Source organism: Pipistrellus kuhlii, unplaced genomic scaffold (genome assembly GCF_014108245.1).
Source record: "Pipistrellus kuhlii isolate mPipKuh1 unplaced genomic scaffold, mPipKuh1.p scaffold_m20_p_16, whole genome shotgun sequence".
Classification (NCBI taxonomy): Eukaryota; Metazoa; Chordata; class Mammalia; order Chiroptera; family Vespertilionidae; genus Pipistrellus; species Pipistrellus kuhlii.
In genome coordinates, this window is record NW_023425471.1 from 7,849,167 (window position 1) to 7,873,154 (window position 23,988).

A 23,988-nucleotide genomic window follows, 5' to 3' on the forward strand; every position below is an offset into this window, starting at 1 on the left:
TATACACTATATTAGGAGGTAACAAACAATAGCCTGCAGGCCAAATCCTGCTCACCACCTGTTTTGTAAATAAGGTTTTATTGGAACCCAGTCACTTTCATTCATCTATGTATTGTCTATGGCTGCTTTTGTGCTATAACACGAGATTTGAGCAGTTACAACAGAGACCCACAAACCTAAAATATTTACTAATTAACTGGTTACAGAACAACCCATGTTCTAAATATCTATCTCACCCACTTAAGATGTTGCAAGTAATTTTTTTTTATTGATTTTTCACAGAGAGAGAGGGATAGAGAGTTAGAAACATCGATGAGAGAGAATCATCGATCAGTTGCCTCTTGCACACCCCCTACTGGGGATGTGCCCGCAACCAAGGTACATGCCCTTGACTGGAATCGAACCCGGGACCTTTTAGTCCACGGGCCGACGCTCTATCCACTGAGCCAAACCGGTCCCGGCTGCAAGTAATTTTTAAAATATATTTCTTTATTGATTTCAGAGAGGAAAGGAGAGAGAGAGAGATAGAAACATTAGTGATGAGAGAGAATCATTGATCAGCTGCCTTCTGAACGCCCACCACCGGGGATGGAACTTGCAACCCTGGCATATACCCTTGGCTGGAATCGAACCTGGGACCCTTCAGTCCACAGGCTGAAGCTCTATCTATTGAGCAAAACTGGCCAGGGCTGTTGCAAGTGATTTTTTCCAATCCATCATCCAACTATAAATTTTCCTTTCTTGAACAAGGATATGTTTAGTTTGATATAGTCAAATCTATTAGTTTCTAATTTCATTGTTTATAATAATGATTACATAATATGCTCATTAGACCAGACATCCTTCTGGGTGAAGCTGGGGCCAGAGTGCCTGCCCCCTGGTGGTCAGTGTGCTCCTATAATACAAGGGGAGCACCACTCAGCCAGAAGCCCTGAGCCTGACTCACAGCTGGTGAGTGCAGCAGTGGTGGCAGGATCCTCTCCCACCTCCAAGGCAGCACTAAGGATGTCCAACTGTGGGCTTAGACCCACTCCCCATGGGGAAGGGGCCTAAGACATCAGTCGGACATCCCTCGAGGACTCCTGGTCTGCGAGAGGACACAGGCTGGGCAGAGGGCCCTTCCCCTGACCACTTCCAGTGCACGAATTTTGTGCACCGGGCCTCTAGTGTTACTATAAAAGCCCTACCCTGTCCCAAAATCATAATAATACTCTATACTTTCTTCTATTTGCTTTAGAGTTGTACTTCCACAATGAGATCTCTAATTTCTAGAATACAGGGTGGGGCAAAAGTAGGTTTACAGTTGTTCATTTGGAGAATAATACAATAATTAATAAATATTAATAAAGAATAATTCTGTTGCACATACAACTATAAACCTGATTTTGCCCCATCCTCTATATGGTGAGAGGCAGGAAATCCAGGTACCTTTTTCTGTGTAGAATAAATGATCTTTAAAATAAACACAAGTATTTTCCTGTGTAAGATTGATAAACAAAAGTTTATATAAACTAGCTGAAACCGGTTAGGCTCAGTGGATAGAGCATCAGCCTTGGTTGCAGGCAATCCCCAGTGGGGGGTGTGCAAGAGGCAGCTGATTAATGTTTATTTCTCATTGATGTTTCTAGCTCTCTATCCCCCTCCCTTCCTCTCTGTAAAAATCAATAACATAAACTCACTTTCTCTAGTTATTATGTACTTAAATGACACATTTTCAGAATGCAGAATAATGACATAAATTTGCCCTGACATGTCAGTCTGCACTTCGTTAGATGGTGCTTCCTCTTGGTATACCTTCTTGGCTTCTGGGCCTTCAGGCTGGCTCTGGTTGTCCAGAGGATTTCCCAGGCGTTGGTCCTTTTAAACATTTCCCTCCGATCAAAAGGGACTTAAAATCGTAATATCGAAGATGTTGGCTAAGGATTTTGTTCAAAATAACTTGTGTTCATAGGTATTGTCATTGATAGTAATATAGGCATTTAAATCTGGTCTGACCCAAACAGTAATTTAGGGGGAGGTACTATGACAAACCAGTATAGGAGAGAGTTCAGGATAGTATGGACTTTCAGGACGAAATCAGACAATACAAAGCTCTCTGCTCTGTACAGTCTTGGTCAGTGGTCAGCAAACTAGTCAACAGAGCCAAACGTTTTAAACTTAAACTTCTCCTAATGCCACTTCTTCAAAATAGACTCGCCCAGGCCGTGGTATTTTGTGGAAGAGCCACACTCAAGGGGCCAGAGAGCCGCATGTGGCTCGAGAGCCGCGGTTTGCTGACCACTGGTTTAGAATATCACATTTCAAAATAAGCTTTTTAACATGCTTATTTTAATTTGCATTTTTAGCTAAACTTTTTTTAATGTGTCCTTTTGTAGCTTTTTATCAGTATATTTTATCCATTCTTTCCTGCAGTAATAATCATCTTTTCATCATCCAGTACCCATAATTTTTACAGTTTGCAAATGTATTTGATCATACCATGGCTTCTTTTATAGGTCCCTGATTTTCATACTTTATTCCTATCTTTCTTGTTTGTTTTATCTTTTCTTTCATTTCAACCACTTTGCTTCCATCTTAAATGGCTTCTAATTTTATTTCTAGGTTTTTATCACCAGAAACCTGCAGTTCAGGGCACTCCTTTTCTGTTATGGATACCTAGGAGAAAGGTTGGTAGTCACAAGTTTACTTGGGAAGTATATAATTGGAACAGAAAGAGATAGATAATGTAATTTTTGGCCTGTATAGATAAATAATTCTTACTAGAAAAGAAATATACTTTTATTATAGAAAACATGTTTAAACAAATTTTAGGTAAACTAGGAGTGTGGCGGGGGACAGCAACATCAATGTGAGAGAGACAAATGGATTGATCCCACACACACTGATAAATGGATTGGTTGCCTCCCACACACACCGGGGGTTGGATCAAATCTGCAACCCAGGTATGTGCCCTTGACCTGGAATCAAACCTGCAACCCTTCTGTGCACAGACTGATTGAGAAGCACCTGCCAGCACGGTAAGCTGCTTTTTAAACTTGACAATATATTATAAGCATTTTTAATGTTATTAATATACTTGTGTTATTTAATCGCTATATAATATTGCAGTGTTAAATATGGCATATTTTAATCAACCTCTATTCTGATCTCACAATATTATGAACAAAGCTATAAGAAATATATAACTTAATTTTTTGTATATTATGATTTTTAAAAACATATTCTAGATACTTGAGATAATCCTAAAAGGAAAATTGCTATCTTGAAATGGGCACAAAGTTTTATATACATATGGCTTCATTACACTGTTTTTTTTCTGGTAGTTAAAATGGCATCTCATTTTAATTTGCATTTCTTTGATTAGAAAAAAGGTTGAACATTTTTAAAGGTGTTGGCCATTGTATTCTTTTTGTTAATCCCCTACCTTTGCCCATTTGTCATGCAAGTGATTATTATCTTCTTAGTGCTTTTTATCATTCTGAACTCTACTGTTTGATTTGTTACATGTGAATATATTAAAACTTTATTTAAATATAATGCTTATTTTTATGTTTTTATATATCATGGTCTGTCCATCTTTGCCTTATGTTTGCCTTTGATGATACATTTTTAAAGTCTCAAGATTTTATAAATATTTACAAACAACTTTATGAAAATTTTATGATTTCATATTTTTTAAACATTCAAATTTTTTACCTACATGCAGTATATTTTGAAGTTGATACACAACAGGGATATAACCTTGTGTTTTGTTATCTCCAAATAACTAAAGAGACTTTTTTTTTTTTTTTTAATCCTCACCCAAGGATATTTTTCCATTGATTTTTAGGGAGAGTAGAAGAGAGGGAAAAGCAGAGAAACACATTAATTGGTTGCCTCCTGCATGAGCCCTGATCAGGGCCTAGGCCAGGGAAGGTCCTGCAACCAAGGTACATGCCCTTGACCAGAACTGAACTTGGGACCCTTTGGTTCACAGGCCAAGGCTCTATCCACTGAGCCAAACCGACTAGGGCCAGGCATATTGCATACAAGCCAGGAGAAGGCGTAAATTTATATCCTTTGGGGAGAATAGATATAATAAGTGAAATTTCTCTCATTTGAGAAATCACATTTATTATAAAGGCAACTATTACTTTACTTTTTCAATTCAGTAATCCAATGAGTTGAGACTATATCTCATGCATTTTAATTGGAAAAGTGCTTACAATTTTTTTCTTTAAGGTATTTTTATTTTTATTGAAATAGTATTTCTCATTCCTAAACAATATAGATGAGCATTCTGAAGATTATCCTTGATATATATCATTATCTAAAGGTACTGTTTTATCTTAATTAAAATATTTTTTTGCTTCTCTAGATTTTCAAGCTTTAGTTCTCTATGTATTGTCTAATATTAGTCTTTAAAGGTTAAAAAAAAAGTGTTTTTGAAATAGATGTCCTGACTAGAGTAAGTATCTTCATCTCTTAGTTATATAGTGATTAAATATGGAACACTGCATTCCCTGAGTACTTGTTTATTATTTGTTTAAATATACGCATTCCTTTTTTACTCATGATTTAAAATCATGAAAATAAGAGGGTACTATAAACTTGTATTTTTTCTTATAAAATGTTAACAACTTTTTCTATTCATAGTAATCAGTTTCAAATAAGTTGGTTGAGCGTGTTTTTCTCCCCATTTACTAGTAAAATGTTTTTTTTCCTGCAATCACTGTAGTTAGTTTTTACATTTGCCAAATACTAGCGTATGACTGTTGTAAATATGCTACTCTAAGCGATGCTTATTGGATTTAAGAGGATCCATTGTATTGCTCATCCCCATACAGTCATTGGAACTGATTTGTATTTTTTTCATTCATTTAAGAAATATTTGTTGCATACCTACTATGTTCCAGGCACTGTTTTGGCTTCTGAGGATATAGCAGTAAGTAAGACAATTTTTCTCTTGTATTTTATCAGAAAAAGAAAACATACCATTTATTTTTTAAATAATAAATACACACTGAGTACTACTTAGTGTTGCAGGCATAGGCGGCAAAAAGTTAAGCTAATGTTAGCAGAGGCCAAGTATATTAGAAATACATTAAAGCCCTAACCGGTTTGGCTCAATGGATAGAGCATTGGCCTGTGGACTGAAGGGTCCCGGGTTCGAATCCGGTCAAGGGCATGTACCTTGGTTGTGGGCACATCCCCAGTAGGGGTTGTGCAGGAGGCAGCTGATCGATATTTCTCATTGATGTTTCTAACTCTTTATCCCTCTCCCTTCCTCTCTGTAAAAAATCAATAAAATATATGTTTAAAAAAAAAGAAAGAAAAGAAATACATTAAAGAGAGTGTGTACTTAAGCCTAATCACAAATAGGAAGTCATTGAACGTTTCATGCGAGAGAGGGCCACAATGAGACTTGAATTTTGGGTAGATCACCTTGGCCAAGGGTAAAAATGGATTAGCCTGGAGAAAGTTTGGAGGCAATGAAATGGGTTAGTAGACTGACCATTTCAGTTATCTTGGCAAGAAATGGTGGTGATACAGAATAGGATAGTGAGTAGAGATCGACAGGGAGTAGAGGAAAACCTCAAAATTAGAATCCTCTGTACTTGATGGTTACATGTAGTTTTTGTTCAGGATGGAGTCAAGAAGACTTCCGGTTTCAGGAGTGGACAATTAAATGATGGCAGTGTCATCAACGGAGGACATCAGTAAAGGAGCATTTCCATTTTAAACTCTTGAGTTGGAATGCCTAGGAGGACAAGTGGGCCATTGGACATATGAAACCTGGGAGAAATTAGTTGGCTATATGGTGTATGAGCTCATGTACCCCAAATACATAATTGAACTCATGGAATAGATAGGTAGTCTTGGGAGAATGTAGAAGAATTAAAAGGAGCTAAAATTGGTTTGGCTCAGTGGATAGTGGATAGAGCGTCGGCCTGCAGACTCAAGGGTCCCGGGTTCGATTCCGGTCAAGGGCATGTACCTTGGTTGCGGGCACATCCCCAGTAGGGGGTGTGCAAGAGGCAGCTGGTCGATGATTCTCTCTCATGGATGTTTCTAACTCTCTATCCTTCTCCCTTCCTCTCTGTAAAAGATCAATAAAATATATTTTTTTTAAAAAAATGAATTAAAAGGAAAGAGAAGGTGTCTTAGGATAGAGCTCTCAGGAACACCAGCATTTAGGTAAAAGGGGTACAAGGAAGCAGAAACAGAAAGAAAGCTTCAGAAAATGAAGAAAACCTTAAGAGTATATTTCCCCACCTACCTATTCGAAGGGCCCATTTATCTTCCCACAGTTATTTGCTTTCCCGTAAGTGCCCTTTCTTCCCCGCCTTCTAAGAAGTCATTTGTTCTGTTAGAAGGACACCATATCTCTCCCCATCCCCTGTTAGCATGGTAGATAAGCCCCAAATACTAAGGTCTCCTAGAGTCACATTTCTTGGTGAACTTCTGTCCCATGTATGGAATTCAATCTGTTTTTTCTCTTTGCTAACCTGTCTTTTGTTGAGCTAACTTAAGAGGGTAGAGGAAAGTTTTTTGTTTTTTTTTTCTCTCTGACAAAGTAAAGACATGTTTGAAATTTATTCTCAGGTGGTTCAGAGAGAAAATAAAGCAGATATGTCAAAATGGTACCAATTGTTGAATCCGGATGAAAGGTCTGAGGGAGTTCTTTGTACTCTTGAAACTTTTGTTTGACATTATTTCATAATAAAATGATTTTTAAAAAAGAACCAGCTTCTGCATTTATTGGTCGTCTCCACCTTCTTTATTTTCTATTTCATTCTATTTCCAATTTCAAAACCTTTTTATTTCATAACTTTCTATGAGTGGAAGAATGAGGGATTTGAAAGACAGCTGCTTTTGGGAGTTTAGGCAAATTATGTCTCCGTATAAAACATCAGTTGATTGATGTTTCTCATCGATGTTTCTAACTCTCCCTCTCCCTTCCTCTGTAAAAAACATCAATAAAATATATATTTTTAAATAAAAAATAAAAGATTACCCCTACTAAGTAGAAATTAAGCCGGCTTTTATTTTAACAACTTACTTAATAACCTCAACCTATTTGTTTTATGTAGTATAAAATTTTTGTCATACTGAATTGGGTTTCTTAAAGCTCATTTTATTTTATTTTTAATCCTCACCCAAAGGCATGCTTAGAGAGAGGAAGGGAGAGAGATCAATGTAAGAGAGAAACATCAATCAATTGCCTTTCATGTGTGGCCTGATAGGATCGAACCAGCAACCTTTCAGTGCACAGTATGATGCTTAACCAACTGAGCCAAACTGGCTGAGTTTAAACCTCATTTAAAGTTTTCAAATCAAAACAGGAAATACCGAGAAGAGGCAGCTATTAGCGTGCTCTTAGCACATTGGTAATCCCACAGATTTTTAGACTGAGGAGCAGTTGACATGCACTTTTGGTTTACCTACCCAAAAGCCATTTCTCTTTCTCCTTTCCCTTCTAGCAAGGTCTGTTCCCCATAGCAGATGCTAAAAAAAACAGATACTCTCTCTCCCACTCTCCTGGCATGTAGGCTGGCCCTGGGCCCAGGTCTGGTCAATGAGCCTTTCAGCAACACTCCTAGAAAGATTTTCCATCCTCATGAAAGCAAGCTATTCAAGAATTTTCTTTCCCACCTCTTCCTTCCTGTCGTTTCCATAGGCTCCGGGAGCTGCGGAGGCCTGATCGCAGCCATGAAGCGGCAGACAAAGGTGAGTGTGTTGAGGCTGGCAACATATAGGGATGAAAAGAGTCTGGCTCACCAATGCCACTGGTGAGCCAGGGATCACCACCTACCTCTCAACTTCTTGTTCGGCATAAAACTCCTGCCCTGACCGGTGTGGTCAGTGGATAGAGCGTCAGCCTGCAGTGAAGGGTCCTAGGTTTGATTCCGATCAAGGACACATACCTTGGTTGCAGGTACATCCCCAGTAGGGAGTGTGCAGGAGGCAGCTGATCCATGTTTCTAACTCTCTATCCCTCCCTTCTCTGTAAAAAAATCAAAATTTATTTTTAAAAAAAAGAAAGTAAGACCATAAAACTCCCTGATTTTAGTTGAATGCTATTCACAACTAAAAGTATCTTAACTGACCTAAGGAGATTTTTAAATACAGTCCAGGAGAAAACTGTTTTATGCCAAATATTTACTGATTTTCCCTCAGGTGTTGGGAGGGCATGTTACTGAGCAGAAGCATATGAGAAAATCCTAATAACATTGGGATAAATGGAGGCTCCAGGATAAAACCCCAAAGGTCGGAAAGAGTTGATTTTTGTGTAAGAAGGACATGCTGTAACAGTGCAGATACATGTTGGGGGTAGAGGAAGATTCAGACAGATTTATTGACATGATTATTAGAATAGAATCCAAAAATAACTGGCTTAAATTTTTTAAAAGCTTATTTTATTGATTTTTTTACAGAGAGGATGAGAGAGGGATAGCCAGAAACATCGATGAGAGAGAAACATCTATTCAGCTGCATCCTGCACACCACCTACTGGGGATGTGCCCGCAACCAGGCCACATGCCCTTGACCGGAATCGAACCCAAGGACCCTTCAGTCTGCGGGCCGACGCCCTACCCATTGAGCCAAACCGGTCAGGGCAATTGCTTAAATTTAAGGGCAAAGATAAAACTGCCAATCTTTACTAGTGAAGGTTTTTCTTAAGAATTTTAATTCAAATGTGGCATTCATTCTGATCGTAATGAGGGTTTTAAGTTGTCCTATTTGAAATGCTGTGTGAATCTTCCAGATTGAAAGTAGAATTCATAAGCAAAGCAGCTTTGAAATTGTTTCCGTAATACCTTAGAAAACTCAGATTGGTGACCTTGCATTTTACTTAAGACAGAAAAGGCCATTTGGTGATAAAATATAGTTATCTGCTCAGTGAATATTGTAGTTATTATTTGTAACTACATAATGAACAAACCCGTTTTGCTAGAAAACTTTCATCATTAAAATTTATATTGACTACAGTATATATGGAAGTCACACATCTGGTTTACAGATTTGATATGCTGTGCTTAGCAATTTATGTCCATTTTACTTTCCCACTGATTTTCAGAGATAATACACTTTTCTCAAAATGTTACAATATTATTGAAAAATGAAATTAATATGAAAAGTGTATGTTAAAGAATGTTGGTGTCCAGGTGTTCCTTCTTTTCTATCTGTCATTCATTTTGGTATAACCGGAGCTTATTAAATAGAATTACCGAGCCCTGGCCAGTTTGGCTCAGTGGATAGACGGTGGGTGTATGGACTCAGGGGTCCCAGGTTCGATTCCGGACAAGGGCATGTACCTTGGTGGCGGACACATCCCCAGTAGGGGGTGTGCAGGAGGCAGCTGATTAATGTTTCTCTCTCATTGATGTTTCTAATTCTCTATCCCTCTCCCTTCCTCTCTGTAAAAAAAATCAATAAAATATTTTTTTAAAAATAGAATGACCGTAAACATACCGTATGTAACATACCAGTGGTTCTCAACTGGGATGGCTGTATCCCCCAGGGAGCATTGGGCAATGTCTAGTAGAGACACTGGTGAGTGTTACAGCAGGGGTGCCGCTGGCATCTAGTAATTAAAGGCTGACAGTGCTACTAATCATCCCTAAATGCGTAGCCCCCCAAAACAAAGAGTGATCCGGTGAAAAATGCCAATAGTGCCAGGGTTGAGAAACTGATCCACACTGAGCACCTTGATGTTTAAAATATAATACAAACTGATCCTTCATTCGTTAGAATGCATAAAAAGAAAAGACTAGATCATTATCATGTTTTTTACTTTTTTATTTTATTGATTTTTTTCTCACAGAGAGGAAGGAAGAGGGATAAAGAGCTAGAAACATCAATGAGAGAGAAACATCGATCAGCTGCCTCCTGCACACCTCCTACTGGGAACTTGCCCGCAACCAAGGTACATGCCCTTGACCGGAATCGAACCTGGGACCTTTCAGTCTGCAGGCCGACGCTCTATCCACTGATCCAAACTGTTCAGGGCAGATCATTATCATTTTAAAGTCATCTCAACCATTTCTCAGGAGAAGCATTGATCCCTATAAACTGCAACGTATTAGGTTGAAGTCTGTCTTGTATGTATCATTTGTTTTCTATTAGAAAATCCTTTATTTTTTATATATATTTTATTGATTTTTAGAGGAAAGGAGAGGGAGAAAGAGAGAGAGAGAAAGAGAGAGAGAGAAACATCAATGATGAGAGAGAATTATTGATCAGCTGCCTCCTGTACGCCCCCTACTGGGGATCGAGCCTGAAACCTAGGCATGTGCCCTTGGCCAGAATTGAACCTGGGATTCCTCAGTCTGCAGGCTGACGCTCTATCCATTGAGCAAACCAGCTAGGGCAGAAATTCCTTCTTTAAATGTTACACTATTTTCTTTCATGCAAAGACAGAACTTAGATGGAGTAGCTTCCTGGAACTCCCTTTTTAAAAAATTGTTGTTTAGCCAAAACCAGTTTGGCTCAGCGGTAGAGCATCGGTCTGCGGACTGAAAGGTCCCAGGTTTGATTCCGGTCAAGGGCATGTACATTGGTTGTGGGCACATCCCCAATAGGGGGTGTGCAAGAGGCAGCTGGTCGATGTTTCTCTCTCATCGATGTTTCTAGCTCTCTATCTCTCTCCCTTCCTCTCTGTAAAAAAATCAATAAAATATATATTTTTTAAAATTGTTGTTTAGCCCAGCCATGGCTCAGTGATTAAGTGTTGACCTATGAACCAGGAGTTCATGGTTCAATTCTTGGTCAGGGCACATGCCCAGGTTTCAGGCTTGATCCCCCAGTAGGGGGCATGCAAGAGACAGCCAATCAGTGATTCTCATCATTGATGTTTTTATGTCTCCCTCTCCCTTCCTCTCTGAAATTAACAGGAATATATATTTTTCAAAATTTTTATTAATTTGGTTTGTCTGAAGGTGGAGTTTAGAACATGCTTCCCCAGGATATAGCACTGTGACATGTGAATTAATTTGAGTTGAAGGGAATCAAGACCCTGTGAGCTCAAGATTAACTTGCCCCTGCCTTAAAGAATTTAAAGTGGACCTTTACCCGTAATAAACATTATCACCAGAAATTATTTTATGACCTAGTGATAGAGGGCAGTTGAGAGGCACCAAGCCTGCAAGGGAGGGCAGTTGGGGGTGATCAACTCTGCAGGGGAGGGCACTTAGGGGTGGCCAGGCCGGCAGAGGAGGGAAGTTAGGGGCAAACAGGCTGGCAGGGGAGCAGTTAGACATCAATTAGGCTGGCATGGGAGTGGTTAGGGGGTGATCAGGCTGGCAGGCAGAAGGCAAAACTTCTAATTATTGAACATCTAATATCATCCCGGTATCAACCTTTCTCCTCTTTGGTTGAGAATGTCATATAAACCTCATTTTTCCTTACTACCTATGAACCTCTCATGTATGTGTGGTTCACTATATATACATATGTAATTAAATTTGGTAATTTTCTCTTGCTAATCTCTTTTATGTCTATTTGATTTTTAGACCAGCCAGAAGAACCTAGAAAGGTAGAGGAAAATTTGTCCCTGCCCCAGTGGTGAATCTGAACTTCACTCACATTGCAAAGAGTTCTCTGCAAGGTGTGGATCATATATGTGAGTTTGATATAAATTATATGGCTATAAGAAAGTCACTTAAAAAAATGTTTGGTGCCTCAGTATTTCCCTGTCTATAGAATAGACACTTACTTTGTGTGTAGAGATAATGTCAGAACATTTGACTTGGAAAGAAAGTCACCATCCAAATCTAAGATAGAAGGTAAAGACCACAATGTTCAGGTTAACCTTTCTGTTACTTGTAATTTTTAAAAATATATTTTTATTAATTTCAGCGAGGAAGGGAGAGGGGGAGAGAGAGAAACATCAATGATAAGAGAGAATCATTGATCAGCTGCCTCCTGCATAACCATTACTGGGGATCAAGCCCACAACCCGAGCATGTGCCCTTGACCTGAATCGAACCCAGGACCCTTCAGTCCGCAAGCCAAAGCACTATCCACTGAGCCAAACCAGCTGCAGCTCACGAGCCACATGCAGCTCTTTGCCCCTTGAGTGTGGCTCTTCCACAAAATACCACAGCCTGGGTGAGTCTATTTTGAAGAAGTGCCGTTAGAAGAAGTTTAAGTTTAAAAAATGTGGCTCTCAAAAGAAATTTCAATCGTTGTACTGTTGATATTTGGCTCTGTTGACTAATGAGTTTGCTGACCACTGAGCTAGGGTATGTAATTTAAATGTCTTTTCTCTTTTTATTGAGAGTTGGCAAACCTGTTTTATGTCTTTGAAAGTCTGCCCTGGAACATAGAGAAAGAAATTTATGTTCTTTTTAAAGATCTCTAGAAAAGATTATTCTGCAGTCCATGAGGCTGTTCTAATATAGCCTATCATTTGTCATGATAAGACATGACGCATTGCATTGTAGATTGATATAACTAGTTTGGAAAGCAATTTTACAATATTTTATCAACTAACCTCAAAAATTCCATGGCCTTTGAGGCCATAATTTATTTTCTGGGAATTTATCCTAAAGTAAACATTCTAAATATATACTAGGCTTTCTACAAAGACATGTTTCTAAAGTATTTTACCCTATTGAATAACAGCAAACTACCTAACTGTCCAACAACCAAAATAGTGGAATGGATAGATTAAACTAACTTTACTCAGTATTATGCCCAAAATATTAAAAATTGCTTTTACAAAAACAAACAAATAAATAGCATTTTAAAATGCTTTTACAGAACACATGATAACATGGGAAAATATTTCTGTTAAAACAAAGAAGAATATGCCCTGGCCAGTGTGGTCCAGTGGTTGGAGCATAGGCCTGCGCACCGAAGGGTCAAGGGTTGTACCTGGGTTAAAGGTTCAATCCCTACTACAGTTGGGGTGAGTACAGGAGGCATCCAATCAGTGTGTCTCTCTCACATGGATCCCTCTCTCTCCCTCTCCCTCTCCCTCCTTCCCTTCCACTCTAAAACTCAGTTGAAAAAATATTGTCAAGTGAAGATTAACTAGTGGCCCAGTGCACAGATGCATGCATATTGAAAGGAAATTAATTAGAAGAAATATTTTAATATTGCTATTCACCCTTTTTCTGTAATAGAAGTGTCAACCAAATTCACGATCGACAATGTCAAATCAAAACACAGGTGTGCAATTGGCACCAGTGAAAGCGTTATATGTATCACACATGCACTAGTCAACTTAGCCTTTTATAGATCTAGAATAAACTTGCTTAATTAGACCTGCTTTCTGATGCAGCTAAACTTTTTCCAGCCCAGTGAAGCACCCAAACTTCTCTTCCAGGTAATTGTCATCCACACAGCAGTAAATATCAACACAAAGCAGATTATTGTTGTAGATCACGCAGGGAGAACAAAGGGTAAAATATTTAACTGCAGCAGCGTTTGACTATATTCTGGGCAGTGAGAAAACCTGAAGTCATTTTCAAGGTCTTCCATTTCTTCTTTTCATTCGGGTCAAATTTCTAAACTTTCTAAATCTCCGTTTTCCGGCTAATGAAAAGAAACTAGGATTCTACCAAGTCTCTTATTTACCTACTCCAGGATTTCTGTGAGGATCAAATGAGATGAGACACAAACATTTTTGTGTCTCATCTCATTTGAGACACAAAATGCTTCACAAACATTTGGTTAAAGTGTAAAATGTTTGCACCTGGCTGTAAAGAAAGTCATGTTCCTGGGCTGAAGAAACTCTAAGGAGGCTAGTCTCTAGGGTAGGGGTGTCGAACTCAATCAGAGAAGGGGCCAAAATCTAAAATCCAGCCTAAATCGCGGGCCGAATGGTTTACTGAACAGTCATAAACTGTCATTGTGATGGAAACGCAGCGGAGTGCAGTGATGACAGCGCGGTGCGGGCCACATTGCAAGGCCTGGCGGGACGGATTTGGCCCGCGGGCCTTGTGTTTGACACATGTGCTCTAGGGAGAGGAAGCTGGGCATTGCTACATGACATCATTACCTGGCACCCACAGCAACTGTTTCCTGGCTGGGCTGGGCTATGTGCCTCATTTTGCACCATGGTATCTCAGCAGCGTTGGCTGCGATTTGGTGGACTGTTGCTCCAGAGTGGTGATGGAGCCTGTGACCCCCTTGGGGGAAGCTGAGTGTTGCTTTGTCAGCACCAGGTCTGAGGTGCCGTTTCTTTGTAAAAGGCTAGTATGTGTCATGGCAGCTCCTGCGTTGAGCATCTGCTCCCTGGTGGTCAGTGCACATTATAGCTAATGGTCGGACGGTCGGAGGGATACTTAGCATATTAGCCTTTCATATGTAGAGATATGGATTACTAGTTAACCAGAAGAACTTATAAGGTAAGAGTATGTGAAATAATTTTTCCTCCCCATTAGCTTATCTGCACTTAGAGAAATTCTTCCTTAATACCCACAGAAATTCCTTCCTTCTATTCATATAATTATTCCCCTTCCTTTCTCATAAATATCCCTCATCTTCACTTTCTAATTGGAAACTATTTGTGTTTCTGTCTGAATCAGTGCTTCCAGAATAGTTATTTTTTTGGGACCTCAAATAAACAATTGTTGCCTCTCACCTTGACGTTTTTTTATCTTTAATACCTAATTGTCTACTTTTTTTACTATGAGAAAACATCTACATATAAAGAGATGAGCCACTGCCCTAACCGGTTTGGCTCAGTGGATAGAGCGTCAGCCTGCGGACTCAAGGGCCCCGGGTTTGATTCTGGTCAAAGGCGTGTACCTTGGTTGCGGGCACATCCCCAGTAGGAGGGATGTGTGCAGGAGGCAGCTGATCAAGGTTCTCTCTCATCGATGTTTCTAACTCTCTATCCCTCTCTCTTCCTCTCTGTAAAAAATCAATGAAATATATTTAAAACAAACAAACAAACAAACAAATCTATAATCCAAGTGGTTGTACTTCTGATACTTGCTACTGGAGTCTGTAGCCATCTTGATCTTGTTAGACATAAGTTTTATAAGAAGCATACAGATGTGTCAGAGATCAGAAATCACACACACAAAAAAAGTACTGCTGTTTGTGAAACCAAAAGGCAATGATGCATTTGTTGAGTGTGTTTGGCAAAAAGAGGAGCACATGCTCTAACCAGTTTGGCTCAGTGGATAGAGCAACGGCCTGCCGACTCAGGGATCCTAGGTTTGATTCTGGTCAAGGGCGTGTACCTTGGTTGAGGGCACATCCCCAGTGGGAGGCGTGCAGGAGGCAGCTGATTGATGTTTCTCTCTCATCGATGTTTCTTTTCTTTTTCTTTTTTTAAAATATATTTTATTGATTTTTTACAGAGAGAAAGGGAGAGAGATAGAGAGCTAGAAATGTTGATGAGAGAGAAACATCGACCAGCTGCCTCTTGCACACCCCCTACCGGGGATGTGCCCGCAACCAAGGTACATGCCCTTGACCAGAATCAAACCCGGGACCCCTCAGTCCGCAGACCAACGCTCCACCACTGAGCCAAACCGGTTTCGGCTCTCATTGATGTTTCTAACTCTATCCCTCTCTCTTCCTCTCTGTAAAAAAAATCAATAAAATATTTAAAAAAAAAAAAAAAAAAAAAAAAAAAAAACAGAACCTCTGGGGTTAGCCCTTCCCTTGCACAGGACAAGCTAACATGTCGGAGCCTTCATCAGGCAGCAGGGCATTCCCCTAGCGAGCCGAAGAATCCTTGGGTGGGCCTGTGAGATAAAGGCCTTTAATAAAGTTTAGTCCAACGTTGAAAGGACAAGCAATCACCCTTTTGCCTTGTTTTCAAGCGTTAGGTAATTTTTCTTACCATAGTCAAACATTGCATATATCCCACCCACCTTGACAGTCATACAGCCAGGCTGGTGATGGAAAAAGGCCAGGGAGATAAGAGAGAGAGTATTTAAAGCAAGGCCTGGTTTCTACCTTAGAATGGTTCTTTTTAAAAAATATATTTATTTATTTATTTATTTTTAAAATTATATCTTTATTTTTTTATTATTATTTTTAAAATATATTTTAGTGATATTTTACAAAGAGGAGGAAGGGAGAGATATAGAGAACTAGAAACGTTGATGAGAGAGAAACATCGACCAGCTGCCTCTTGTACACTCCCTACCGGGGATGTGCCCCCAACCAATGTACATGCCCTTGGACTGGAATCGAACCTGGGACCTTTCAGTCCGCAGACCAACGCTCTACCACTGAGCCAAACCGGTTTCGGCTATTTTATTGATTTTTTTACAGAGAGGAAGAGAGAGGGATAGAGAGTTAGAAACATCGATGAGAGAGAAACATCGACCAGCTGCCTCCTGCACACCCCCTACTGGGGATGTGCCCACAACCAAGGTACATGCCCTTGACCGGAATCGAACTCAGGACCCTCCAGTCTGCAGGCCGACGCTCTATCCACTGAGCCAAACCGGCCTTGACTAGAATGGCTCTTTAAAAATGTAAAATTGTGATGTTGTTCCAAAATTACAGATTTTAGAGATATTTATTACTCACGAGATACCTGTTCCTTAGAATCATAATCTAGATAGGTTTAATTAGGCCTAAATGATTCCATTACTAAAGCAAATTAATCTGGTTAAATGAAACCACAGAGGCATGTGATAATTATTTTTCAGTCGTCAGAGGTTACATAGTTTACCATCACCCATGAAATGTACCCTAGCCTATTTGGTTACTGCAGTGACAAACATTATTTCATTGATAAGGCATACTCGGTTGGCTTAAGTTTAAGGAATTTGGCACCGTCCGCATGGAAATCACTTTCCAACTGACAGTACTTTCCAAGACAGATTTTTTATAAATCTCATCATCACAGCTCATTTGTAATGCCATCCTCCCTATTCAAATGGTTTTTGAAGTACCCTCTTGGTTTGAGAGAAATCAAAGAAAACGAATATTATAAAGGAACAAAGCCTGCTCTGACAAGCCGTGTCTCCGTGGAATTTCATTTTCTGAGTCGAGAGCAAGAGCATCTGATTTAAACGGTCCACTTCTCTGAACCTCTCTATTGAAGTCTATGCTGTGTAACATGAGCATGTTTCCACATTAAGGGTATTCAGCCTTGGAAAACACCAGAACTCACAGGAAGCTTGTCCTTAGAAGTTGAAGAAATCTAAGACCCTGCATGATGAGTGCAGAAGGAGAAATCTAAAAGTGTTGCTCACATGGCCTGGCTGCGTTTTTTCCCCCCTGCAAGAAAGCAAAGACAAACATTCGGGAAAGTATTGTAGCTTTCTCGACCAAAGCTAAGAAATTTAAGCAACCGTGTCACAGAAACATGGGAACATAGCTTCAGTTGGCTAATCCAAATAGATAATTAATCATGTCCCTGACAGTGTGGAATGCAGATTAGCCAGCTATTTTCAGAGACTTCAGCCGGCAGGCGGAATGTTTTGAATTCTGGCATCTGGAGTGGCTTGAGTAGCTGTGCAGTCGATAATTCTGAAGTCTACAGATTTCTCAGACCAGTAAAGTGTCAAAATCATGTTGAAGACTAACAGAGTGTTAGCATCTTTATTTTGCCAAATAATATATATTGGGAGGAAACCAACATTTTATAAAAGATACAGCTTCACCTTTTTTTTTTTTTTTTACATTTTATTGGTTTTTTACAGAGAGGAAGGGAGAGGAATAGAGAGTTAGAAACTGATGAGCGAGAAACATCGATCAGCTGCCTCCTGCACACCTCCTACTGGGGATGTGCCCGCAACCAAGGTACACGCCCTTGACTGGAATCGAACCTGGGCCCCCTCAATCTGCAGGCCGATTCTCTATCCACTGAGCCAAACAGGTTAGGGCCAGCTTCACATATTTGTTTAAAATAATTCATAATTGGATTTACCAGTGGATTTGGGGTCAAGATTCCTTTGAGTAACCTAATTTCTTTTTTTTTTTTTAATATATTTGATTGATTTTTTTTTTTTTACAGAGAGGAAGGGAAAGGAATAGAGAGTTAGAAACATCGATCAGCTGCCTCCTGCACACTCCTCACTGGGGATGTGCCCTCAACCAAGGTACATGCCCCTGACCGGAATCAAACCTGGGACCTTTCAGTCCGCAGGCCGACGCTCTATCCACTGAGCCAAACCAGTTTCAGCCCAATTTTTTTAATCAAATCTTTCATTAGTGACTAACAGGCACATGAAGTACCTGCCATCCATGACTGATCAAAACAAATGCTGCTCCTAAGACTGGTGACTGTGACAGGGCTAGACTTTGGCTTTAGATAGGGGTTTGGTTTGTTAGGATAATTTTCTCTTAAGGAGGATTTTTGTTTTCAAATGGAGAGGAGACAGGAGATGTAAACATTGACCAAATTCTGACTGAGGCATAGGTTCTGTTTCCATCTGCCCTTTGGACAAGATTCAAATCAAATTCCCTTAAAGACTTTGGGGCAAAAATTCTCAAATTTAAGTCTTCATAATTATAGGCTGAGAACCTATCAAATGTACATATTTCTGGGATTTAGTGCTGTGGTTTCTGAATGAAGTCTGAGACGGAAGCCCTGGAATCTCAATGTTCTTGTTTTCGTTTTAAATATATTTTATTAATTTTTTTTTAACAGAGAAGAAGGGAGAGGGATAGAGAGCTAGAAACATCGATGAGAGAGAAACATCAACCAGCTGCCTGTTGCACACCCCCTACTGGGGATGTGCCTGCGACCAAGATACATGCCCTTGACCAGAATCGAACCTGGGACCTTTCAGTCCGCAGGCTGACGCTCTATCCACTGAACCAATGTTTAACAAGTATGATGTGATGTTGGTGTACATGGTCCATGAACCTAATGTTGAGAAACATTGTTCTAGGAACTATAAAGAATTACCACTTCCAATTTAGTAAAGGCTAGTTCAGATCAACCTTTCTGCTGAACATAATGTATTAAACATCTTTTTTTAAAGTATCAAAAGCGAACAGAAAAACTGATAAATGACTGGGATGAGATCCAGAGTGGAAATCCAGAGGGGATGAGCCTGGCACTCTGGACCATTTTGCTTTGGAGTCATGAGCTAATCTGGAAGAGATCATTGACAGGGTGAGCTGTCTTTTTAGCAACCTCATGAGATTAGGGAGACAAAAGTCAAATCAAGGCATGACAAGGGCGGAGACCCGGTAAACCATTCCAAGTTTCATATACACATACCTATCAGGAGTAAGGGTGGACTAGAAATGGCTTCTTTAGAAAGTTTCAAATCTTGAACTTGGACTAAAGTAATCCTGGAAAAAACAAAAACAAAGAACATCTCGAGAGAAAGATTACATCAACCTAGGCATTGAATTATTTCTACAAATATTTTTCATATATAATGTCCAGCACACAATCAATGTTAACTAAGTCTTAATGAGAGACAGAAAACCATAAGCAAGAACCACTAGGAAAAATAAACAACAAAACAGACTCAGACTCCAGATACTGAGTAAATCTCCCTTGAATGTGGGTGTGGTCTTATGATCAAGTTTGGACCAAAGGGATGTTAATAGAATTGATGTGTACTTATCTCCTTAAAGATGAAGCTGTTTGCCTTGATTTTTCCCCCCACCAGCTTGGAAATGGCAATAATTGGGACAATTCCTTGGGCCCTAACAGGGATGCTGAGGATAGCAGAGCTGCCCTGCAGCCCCTGGACTATCCTATATAATAAAAGCCTAATATGCTAATTGTCTGGTCGTCCGGTCATCCATTCAACCAATCAAAGGGTAATATGCTAGTGATATGCTAAGGCCGCTCAACTGCTCACTATGATGTGCACTGACCACCAGGGGGCAGACAGTCAACTGGCTGACCAGTCACTATGACATACACTGACCACCAGTGGGCAGATGCCCCGACCGATAGGTGAGCTTGCTGTGGGGGTCCAGCCAGTCGGGACTGACAGGCCAGACACACCCTGGAGCCATCCCTTAGTCCCTCCCTGGCCCCAGTCATGCACCAGTGGGGTCCCTTGGGCTGGCCTGTGCCCTCTCGCAATCTAGGATTCTTTGGGGGATGTCAGAGAGCCAGTTTCGGCCCAATCCCAGGCCAAAGGACCCCACTGGTGCACGAATTTGTGCACCAGGCCTCTAGTTACATAAAAAAGAGAGAAGCTCCAATCATATATTGGAATATAAACTATTGTACTTTGGGGTTCCTTTGCAACAATTTTGCCTGTAGCCTAACTAATGCACAGAGGTGTTATGGAGTAACACAAAGGTGAGTTGGCAAGGTGGGAGTGAGGAGGAAGCAGTTGTTGCAAGCCTTAATAGCAAGGTCAGGGGTCAGGATTTGAGGGGCTAGGTAAGAGGAAGCAGTGCAGAAGGATCGGGTAGATGGTGGTGACATTGGTGGTAATGGGAAAGCTAACGAAATGGCTTCAGGTACCTTGTGTGATGTTTATAATTCTGTATCTCCAGGCATACCCTTCTCCAGAATTCCAGGGACATATTTCTAAAGGCTGGCCAGAATTTCTCTCTGTAGATCAAGCAAGCCCTCAAACTCAACATTTCAAAACTCAGCTTTCTTCTCCAGAGAGTTTTTTATTTTTATTTTTATTTTTTAAATATATTTTATTGATTTTTTTAGAGAGAGGAATGGAGAGAGACAGAGAGCTAGAAACATTGATGAGAGAGAGAGACATCGATCAGCTGCCTCTCACACACTCCCCACCGGGTATGTGCCCGCAACCAAGGAACATGCCCTTGACTGGAATAGAATCTGGGACCCTTCAGTCCTCAGGCTGACGCTCTATCCACTGAGCCAAACGGGCCGGGGCTCTTTTCTTTTTTCTTGTATTGTCTGTTCTTATTAATAACTGCACACCCTTCAATATAACCCTTCACTCAGTTGTCCTAAACTAGGGTCCCCAAAGATTCTTCCTTCATCGCCACGCCCAATTACTCATAAAGGCCGTCTCCTACCATTCTTTCCATTCATTTCTCTATTCCCATTGCCAGACTTGGCTCACGTCTCCACAATCTCTCATCTCAAATGCTGCATTATGTTCCTTTTTCACTGAGCTCTCTCATTTGTTTTCCTTTGGTTCACATTGCTCTCAAGACACAAACTTGACCAGGTCACTCTGTTTATAAACTTCCTTCCATTTCCTGTAAGCCAAAGAGCTCAAACTCGGTGCTGATCTCGTCCCCTCTGAACCCATATTAAGCCCCTCCATGTGCTGTGGGCCCTGAGCATTCTGGGCCTTGTCCTCTCCTTACTTAGTGAAGTTCTATTCAGCCTTCACAACCATTCCAACATGACCCATTGGGAAATGTTCCCAGAACCTTCTAGCTTAGTTGTTTAGTTATTCCCACCTCAGTCTCTGACAACTGAATGAGTGAATTAAAATACTAATAACTGAATCCCAAAGGACACAGCCAGCAGGAGAGCAGAACATTCCAGAAAGGTAGCATTTTACAACCGAGAAGGGGACTTTGAGATTTTAAAGATCCTCCAGCTGTGTTTGCAGAGGAGGTTCAGAGAAGTTAAATGACTTTTCCAGGATCAGATGGCAGAGCTGGGGTAAAATGGGGTTCCTGGTTCCGTTCCTGGTGCTTTTTCTTACATTTTGCTGTGAAACTATTAAAGAGTGATTTCTAAAGAAGGGCTTGTTGGAAAGGTTGAGGTTAAAGGTTGAAAGGCTGTTTCAGCTGTGGGCCAGGTGGTGGTACTTGAGGGCAGATAAGAAAAGATCAAAATGTCAGCGTAACCTTGTCACAGAGATCATTATCTGAGCTGTGAGCCGTTTTGCCAGAGGGATGGAAAGAAATCCTGTGTACTCACCAGCGTGAGCCCTGACAACGTGATAGTGTTCAGTCCAAGAGCTCAACACTTTTTTTTTTTTAAAGCGCCCACGGGCCCTTTCCGTTTGGCTTTTCAAAATATCGTTTTTGAATACATAAAACATCATAAATAAGAGTACAAAGGAAATCAATTACATGAAAACCTGGTTACCAAGGTATCAAATATAAATGTGTGATACACATACTTCTCTATTTGATCTATTAAATAACAAGATCTAGCAGCAGTCTAATAACTACCATGCTTTTTAAGTGACAATGAATATGAATTATATTTCAAGGTATCAACACTTGTCATGTGATAGGAAAGTATTTGTGATTTCTATTGGTGACAAGGCGGCATAGGTCCTGCTAACATAACCGTAGTTTGATACTTACGTTTGCAATGGCAGGAAACGTTTCTGTTAGAGATCAGTGAAAATGGAGAGGAAATGGTTTTCAAGTTCACTGATTTCCTAAAGCCGGGTTGAGAATCCCTGGCTTAGTTTAATCTCTTTATTTTAATGGTGAGGAATCTTTTATCTGAAATATGTAAAATATTTCAAAGAAAACCGTTGATGGAGTCTATAAAATTGTCATCTCTCAACTCAGCACACTTTCCTCGAGGAACTTGGGCTTAAAAACAAAGAATTAGAAAAGGGAGGTTGCTTTTTTGTGAATATAGGGTACTTCACTATATTCTTGGGTTGTTTTTTTTTTTAATTGACTTCAGAGAGGAAGGGAGAGGGAAAGACAGAAACATCAATGATGAGAGAGAATCATTGATTGGCTGCCTCCTGCATGCCCCCCACTGGGGATCGAGCATGTGCCCTGGCCGGGAGTCAAACCTATGACCTCCTGGTTCATAGTCAATGCTCAAACACTGAGCCATGCCAACCCAGCTTGAGTATATTCTTCTTTTTTTAAAATATATTTTATTGATTTTTTTACAGAGAGGAAGAGAGAGGGATAGAGAGTTAAAAACGTCGATGATTGAGAATCATCGATCAGCTGCCTCTTGCACACCCCCTACCGGAGACATGCCCGCAACCAATGTACATGCCCTTGACCAGAATCGAACCTGGGACCTTTCAGTCCCCAGGCCGACTGAAGATGAGACACCTCACAGATTATTTATTCATTATAATGGAGCGACCTGATAGATAAAACCTTAAGCAAATGATCCAACTTTTCATCACTGATAATGGGACAAACTGACATCAAGTGCCTTGTGATGTGATATCATGGGGTCTGGCTTATCCACTGCTGCATGATAAGCCACTGTAGAATTCAGTGGTTTAAAATAACAATTGAGAGGACCTTACAACTGAATACAAACCAACACATTAACTGAAGAGTTTTTTCAAATAACAATCACATTGGGGAGGCGGCATGAATCCAAGTAATTTGATACCCAGAATTTGGACTGCACGCCCTTAGGCTAAAGCATTCTAATACTAAATATTGAACTACAGTAAGAACGCTTGTTTTGCATAGGCTTGAGTTTGCAAGCCTGAAACTACTTCCTATGCATTCTAGGATTAAGCAAATCAGTAAATAGTGTATAATGGAATCCAGGTTTGTTTGTTTTTTAAAAATATATATTTTATTTATTTTCTTACAGAGAGGAAGGGAGAGGGATAGAGAGTTAGAAACATCGATGAGAGACAAACATCAACCATCTGCCTCTTGCACACCCCGCACTGGGGATGTGCCCACAACCAAGGCACATGCTCCCGACCGGAATCGAACCTGGGACCCCTCCGTCCAAAGGCCGATGCTCTATCCACTGAGCCAAACCGGTTAGGGCTCATCTTCTTTCTTTAGTGACTCTTGCTACATGAACTTAAGCCCACCATAGCAACAACAATAGAAGAACCCTGCTTCCGAGGTTCAAAAAAAATATATTTTATTGATTTTTTTCAGAGTTACATTTTCTCCATTGAAGTACCTGCCTTAATGCCACAAGAATACAGAGAGAAAGTGAGCACTTATTGGCTGATTACCCAGCGGGTGGGCTCCACAGATGATAGGCAAGCTGGAAACCCAGCTGTGATGAAAACACTTGCTTCTATTTGTAGTTTAACAGCATCTTTGCTTGAAACAGAATGCTGCAAACTCTGTAGGTTTGCCAACTCGTGATTCTGATCTTCAACTCATGGGATTTGGAAAAAGAAAAAAGCAAAGAGCAGTTTTTTTCTTTTAAGCTTTTCGGATGAAGTTAGGATCCGGTGCCCACTG

At 40.2% G+C, this 23,988-nt stretch overlaps 1 long non-coding RNA gene across 1 annotated transcript; it reads left to right on the forward strand.

Moving 5' to 3' along the window:
- The first annotated feature begins 11,346 nt into the window (after positions 1–11,346).
- On the forward strand, positions 11,347–23,731 carry LOC118719815. Its single transcript, XR_004988280.1, has 4 exons — positions 11,347–11,605; positions 12,792–12,895; positions 23,575–23,638; positions 23,676–23,731. It is a non-coding gene; the product is annotated as an uncharacterized LOC118719815 (long non-coding RNA).
- The last annotated feature ends 257 nt before the right edge of the window (positions 23,732–23,988 follow it).